The sequence below is a fragment of the Palaemon carinicauda genome, chromosome 44, assembly GCF_036898095.1.
Source record: "Palaemon carinicauda isolate YSFRI2023 chromosome 44, ASM3689809v2, whole genome shotgun sequence".
Lineage (NCBI taxonomy): Eukaryota > Metazoa > Arthropoda > Malacostraca > Decapoda > Palaemonidae > Palaemon > Palaemon carinicauda.
Genome location: NC_090768.1, coordinates 1,076,767 through 1,083,420, shown reverse-complemented (window position 1 = coordinate 1,083,420; position 6,654 = coordinate 1,076,767). Strand labels below are relative to the sequence as shown.

General features: G+C 35.6%; 1 protein-coding gene across 4 annotated transcripts in view; it reads left to right on the top strand.

Moving 5' to 3' along the window:
- Positions 1–1,702: 1,702 nt before the first annotated feature.
- Positions 1,703–6,654, top strand: part of Scm (Polycomb protein Scm) — a 181,766-nt gene continuing 176,814 nt past the window's right edge. Inside the window, exon 1 of one of the 4 annotated variants that reach the window (XM_068366560.1) lies at positions 1,703–1,978. The gene's annotated coding sequence lies outside the window, so the exon portion shown is untranslated. Of the gene's footprint in view, positions 1,979–2,260; positions 2,342–6,654 lie in introns of those variants that run through there. The other 3 variants (XM_068366558.1, XM_068366561.1, XM_068366559.1) reach the window with 3 other exon arrangements.

Sequence of the window (6,654 nt, the reverse complement as noted above, 5' to 3'; positions counted from 1 at the left end):
TACAGTAATGCATCATGTTAATTTTATGAGTGTGTGCGCGTCAAAATAAAGTTAAATAGCCGACAGTTGTTCTAGATGAGAGGATTGATAAATGGTGTCGTTACTGTGGTTTGAAGTGGGTTGTTATTGAGCTGATTCCGTATCATAAATCAAGTTTACCACCGGTTTAAAGTTTATCGCAACAATTTCAAATGTAACCGCCATTGTTGCAAGACAGTGGGCTAGCAATTCACACACACACACACACACACACACACACACACACACACACACACACACACACACATATATATATATATATATATATATATATATATATATATATATATATATATATATGTCGAGCCTCTAAATGTAAAAGTTGATAACTTAGTTAGTGTGCGCCCTTTCGTCTTACAAAATTTGTAAGTACGACAATGTCAATAAGACCAGAGTACCAACTCTAATCAGGTTTTTAGCTTCATTTGGCGCCTTGATATATTACTCGCTCGTTCACATGCATACATACACACGCACACACACAGACACACACACACACACACATATATATATATATATATATATATATATATATATATATAAATATATATATATATATATATATATATATATATATATATATATATATATATATATATATATATATATATCATGGTGTAATTGAAATATTTCAGAATTGTCATCCAATTTTTAATGTTTGTTATCCGTATTAATTTACACATAAAGTAGGCCTACACACTGTTATTTTTCACAGTAAACTGTATGCGATTTTAATCATTTATGTGTTCGCCATTTTCTTCAACAACAATAACGAAAAGGGGAATAACACAAATATTTATTAGGACAGAATCCCAATATTATAATGAACGAGATTATTAAAAAAAAAAAAAAATGTAGCACATGATCAAAATGTATGCATGCACTTTACTACAGACTTCGCGCACATATACATTACACGTTCACAAATCTTAGCATGCATTTTTCAGAAGTATATACACATACATCCAATTAAACGCAAATAAATCAAATTAGCACAGACTCAGAACTATAGTGTGTGCGCAATTCCGCTCTGAATCCATAAGACCGAGCCAACTCATACAGAATTTACACCCAATTATCGATCGAGTTATAGGGCAGCAACGTCACTTGAACTTTAAAATCTTTTGTTTGTCGTGAGTCATTTAAAAAATCTTTTGTTTGCTGTGAGTCATTGTGTTAAAAGACTACGTTTACTCACACCATTGCATAGCAGCTGAGGCTCATCATCATATTGCTTCTGCGTGAATGATACTAAGAGCACGTGTTCTCTGGTGGTGGCAATTGCTAGATTTAGTTTGAAATTCTTTAGTACCCGAGTGTGCACCAGACCTTAACTAATTCGCGTGAAATCTTTTGATCTATTTATCGTTTTATATTTAAGGTTTGGATTCTATGTGATATCAGTCTTTTTATTTCAATATTAGTCGACGCATAATTAATCTTTTTTATCTAAAAAGAATATTCAAGAGGTGCAACTTATTAGTAACTTTTATATCATTGATATAGTATATTTGACTTAGGTTGTTTTAAATTTCATTGCTATTAATACACATTGTCAAACATTTCCTCTAAAAACTGTTTTGAAATAGATATTTACGACGAGGTTACGCAGTAAATGTAACTACATTAGTCACCCCTATTAAAGGTAGCCAATATAATTTCTCGTTTTCTTCAACGAAGAGCATCACTATCATCGTCGGAAAACAATATGGCGTCAAGTGTTTATTATTATCATTAGCGGAAAAAAAATTGTGCGTCTGTGAAAGAGAAACGAATCGTTGAGAAGGACATTAACCAAGGTACACAGGTGTCCTTCGTTCTGTGTGTGGACATATCCGAAAAAATGTACAAGTGACAGAGTACTATATGTGCCTTTGGGGCGTTTGCAGTCCTTAGCGGGAAAAACTTCAAAGTTTTCAAATGTCAAAAGAAGAGAATCGTAAGTCTTAGCAATTATTCCTATTTGTATTTTCTTTGATGTAGTTGTGTTTAATCAGTTATGTCCTTTTGTGTCCATATTGTGTACAAGAGAGGTCTGTAAAATTGCCGGTACACTTTGGTTGTGCATAGTGGCGTGCACATCAAACATTAGTCTATTGCAAGCATTTTGCATTGTTGAATCACACGTGGATTGCTTTACAATGCATTGCAAAGGCAAGCAGTTTGTGCAACAGTCTGCTTATGCAGATGTTGCTTAGGATTTTTATACAAGTGTTGTCATGGCGACACCGTAGGCTAACGGTAAGGGAACTGCAGTCGTCGATTTCGCCGATCGGGAGTCACAATATAGACCCCATTTAAGGTAATTTCATCCTGTCTGTGATCGTTGCAGGTGGTAGGTTTGCTAGTAAATGGTCCTATTAAATAATGTTATGGTATTGTTATATTTTGCTAAGAACATGAGTCATTGCTTATCGGTACAGGCCTAACTTCGTGAGTGCTTAATATCTGTTCCTGTTTGGCCCTCAGTAGATTTATCTTACTTAAATTTGTCAATTAAATCTGTTTTATATAACGGGCAAAACATTCGAATTTCGACTAATTTTAATCACAAATTTTTACTGTGCCTAGAAATGTTTAGATAATTGTTCGCAAGGGCTACCAATTAAAACCATTGTCTGCTTGGTACCTAAGGTCTGTATGTGTCAATATAATCTTCATAATTAAAAAATTTCAGTACTAAGTGAGGAATTATTTTTGAAGATGTGTTTACCAATCTGTTAACCAGTCGTAACACCATTGAGCCTTGAAGTTATGGACCCTTAAATTACGTATTTAGAAAAAAAGAAAGAATTGGTGAGAAAGTTGTTCGGTTTGGATAGCTAAAACTTGGGTCTGCTGTACGTACGAGGCTGTTGTCCGTTTGCTGTGATCTTATGTTCGTAGTGTTGTTCTTTGCGCAAGATTTGGTTGTGGCTTTTCCTACTTAATTGTGCAATTTCATGGGGGTGTATGCATGATATGATGCCCACAGCCTATAACTCCCTTATTTTTAATCCAATAGTTAAGAATACGACAGTCAGAGTGGTGTCCCACCCCCGCTAGGTAATCAGGTAAGGACACAGCTTGAAGGTTAGGTTAGGTAGTTATCTATGCATGCGGGAGGTCCTGTCCGTCATTATACAAAGGCTCTATTTCTTAAAATTACAGTTCGTGTACACGACAGGTGGCAGTTCACTGCAACGGAAGCAACAGCTTTCCGTCTCAACTTAGCCACAAGTAACAAACTCAAATTTGATCCTGGCATAGATTTCAGAATTAGTATTGACAATGAGACCACTCTTGAGGCCATGTGTTTCCAAGTTTTGTATGTTTCTGGATTTGGTTTCAGTGTTTTACGTTTAGGCGGATCACTTCGCAGTGTTGTGCGCCAGGAGTCTTTCTTTGAACTGCCAACCAATGTTTTAGTAGTGTTCACATTGTGATTGATTATCAACAACAGTCGGTAATCCTTTTAGCCACATTTTTATAGATTTGATGGTCATGACTGGGACATGATTTGAGCATTTGAAAGAATTATGTACTTTTAAGAAAAACATTGCACTTTTGAAATTGTTACTTGACTAAAATTTCACCGTGTGGGTTGAAATGTAATCAGTTAATTTGGATTTACTGGAAACTACTTGGTATATTACTATGTTTGTCCAACTTTTGTCTGTAATTTTTTGGGATATGTTTGTTATCACTTTCCAATTTAGGTTAATATACGATACTTTAATCACTAGTGAAACTGGAATTTGTGATAAGAAATGGACGAATGCAGGCTTTTTTGGCATTTTTCTCTGTTTAATGGGGCTGGGGCGTGTTAGCTTACGCTTTGGTCGATTAAAATGTGAAGCCTATTTATAACCCCATTGTTTACAATTGGGAGACTGATATGGAGTTGTTGCCCATGCGTTGCTTGTATTCGCTTTTGCCAACATTCGCTTTTGCCAGCCGTTCTGTCTTTTGTATGATGTAATCATTACCTGAATTTTTTAACCAATTACGATCGTCAAAATATTTATGCACAAGTTCCTGGCTGTTCTTCTACAACAGCCATTTTTTTCCACCCTCCCCTGAGTTTCAGCTTGACCACCACCACATAAAGATGTCCCCAAGAAAGAAATACAATCTATTTTGAAACTGATGTAATTTCATCTATACCGCCAATTAATTATGATGAAAAACGCTCTCTGTTCACTGTGTACCTATTGTTGCTCATGTGAAAGTAAAAAAATATCCTCTAAATAATGACCCATGGGGCTTGCGAGCGCAGGTCATCCATGTATTGCTGGCAGAACAGAGGAGCAGGCATGTAACATCAGTTTAAGAGCACAGCAAGTCACAATGGAGAATAAACCATTAGAAGAAAGTGAAGTGAATCATAGATGATTATACTACAGTACTTTAATTTTTGGCCGCTTTTATGAACCAAATATTTTTCCAACTAGTCATCTTGTGTTTATTTTGTATTTTGGTCTATTATTATTGCTGCAAATAACTCGTTTTTAGCATTTATCCACCAAAAAAACACTTGTTTTGCACGGGGTCCCTCATACTGTAATCCGCTTTCCTTAAGGGGGTCCAAAAAGTTGTAAACGAATGGTTTACCTCAACAGTCTTGGTCTGAAATGTATGTTACACAAGATAGCAAGTAAGTAAGATACTGTACTGTATATGGTTTATGTGTTTGGCTAGAAATTAAAGTATCCTATATTTACCTCAATAGATTATTATTTTAGATTTTATGGTAATTTAAATTTTTACCAAACATGAATTGAATCATATGTATTTCCAACTGGTTATTTTGGGTTTCATCAATTTCTGACCATGGATTTTAGGGAAGACCACTCATTTAAGAATACTTAACTCGCGTTATGAATACATCTATGGGGAATCCCAGTGGAAATCCATAGTTTTTGGATGGGAATCTCTAAAATATGACATATATTTGGTGTGAAATCAAAATATTTTTAATTAATTATAATTTGTATCATTTTCCCCAATTGGTCTTTGCTGTGATTAATTTGAAATAAAACATTCTTTGCTCTCTTATCGATCTGACAAAGGTCAATAGATGTGGTGCACATGCCAACCACGTAGATGATTATTTCTGTATTATTTACCTTATTACAAAGAGCAACAACAGCCGTATAGTGAATGGATAATGTTATAAATATAGTCATACCAAAATAGAGGAATTACAATAAAATGAGTGGTTATGATGAAACAAAGGGGGAATAATGGCTTCGGTAAAACAACATCCAAGAACTTTTACGTAAATACTTAAAAGCTCTTAATTGGTTTAAAATGCCAGCTAATAATTTTTTCTGAAAAAAAACCAAACAAATGCTCCCACAAGTGATAATAAACAACACATGCATCAAACCCAGCAGCAGTCTCTCAAAAGTAAACATTGGACGTAGATAAATTCAGTGGTGTTTATAGTTTAGTTGACCTGTACTTAAAGATTATGCCCCATCACCCATTAAGGTGGAATCACATTAGGCTTTTTATTCGCCAGCAGCAAGCCATTGCTGCCGAAAATAGAAAACCGGGAGTTTGTTGCTCTAGCTATTGGCTTCACAACCCTGAGCATAACTGAATCTATACCGTACAAACAAGATGGCTGCTGCAAATAGGATGTGCTCTTGCTTAGCAATTTGGGTCCATTAAGCCTTAAAGAGATAATAAGAATCAGCTTTTAGCCTGTGGTAGCTGTAGGAGGCAGAAGCATCCTCTAACCTCATTTCCCGACAAAGGTTGTCAAAGATACCTATGGCTTTTCTTCAGAGCCACTCATGAACTCCCAAAACATTTTTTTTCCTCTTCAATTCAAGTAACATTCGCAGAATACCTAATACTGTACTGCAACATCAAAAATTTCAGGGTGCCATGATGATGTCAACTGATCGGTTTTGTTTACCCTTTTCCCTAAAGCTCCGCAAACCACGACATTATAGTGTGATGCTAGTCAGGCCACAAGGCTTTCGCTCGCGAGCATTGGCTGGACGTTGGTCAAAACCTCGAGCAAGAAATGACTAGTGTGATTCCAGCATAAGTCATGTAGAGAAACCTACTGAAACAGCCAGCATTCGTCAATTTTTTTTACTGTGAATACCTCATTGTCTAGAAATAAAAGTGCACTCTCCTGTTCTATTTTAATATATTTACAGCTTATGTATTTTGCAGGAATATTGTAAATCTAAATACAAAATTTATAAAGAATTATTAGAATTTTATATACTATATAAAGTTTTAAATATACTTACCCGGTGAATATATAATAGCTGACGTCTCCGACGGCTCGACAGATTCCCAAAAACTCGCGAGCGATCGCCGTGAAGGTTGCGGGTGTGACCACCAGCGCCAACTATTGGCCAGATACCGCATATACTTGTCAACATCTCCAGTTCTTCTCTGTCGGTCTTGTCGACAAGTTGGTTCCACTCGCTTTATGACCTCGAGTTTTCTACCGAATTGGTGAAGTACTTGGTTTTGGTTTTATTGCTTTCGCCGTGTTGGATTATTCGATTCTATCTTCAAAAGAAATGCTTTTGAAAGGAGAGGAAAAGTGTTTTGCCCTTGCTTTTTTTTTTTTTTTTTTTTTATCTCTGGTTTTTCCATAGAGAA